This window comes from Bison bison, unplaced genomic scaffold (assembly GCF_000754665.1).
Source record: "Bison bison bison isolate TAMUID 2011002044 unplaced genomic scaffold, Bison_UMD1.0 scf7180017864440, whole genome shotgun sequence".
NCBI lineage: Eukaryota > Metazoa > Chordata > Mammalia > Artiodactyla > Bovidae > Bison > Bison bison.
Window position 1 is genome coordinate 1001941 of NW_011495002.1, and position 276 is coordinate 1002216.

Here is a 276-nt window from a genome sequence, read left to right on the forward strand (position 1 = left end):
GTTGTACCTGTAATAAATATATAGAAAAAGCACATATTCGTACAGTGAGATTTATGGTTTTTGTGCGTGTGTCGGGGGCGGGGTGGGGGGTGGGGTTCGTAGCCCTGTGCCATCGGTTCAAGGAGACAACTCTTGGTGAAATTTGTCAGTTTTGAGGACTGTAAAAAGTGATTTCATACTCTGAATATAAAACTGGATAATAGGGTAATGTTTTAAATTTTATTATTCTATTATTCAGAATGCCAAAGTATTATTTTTTTTCCCAAAATCAGTCTG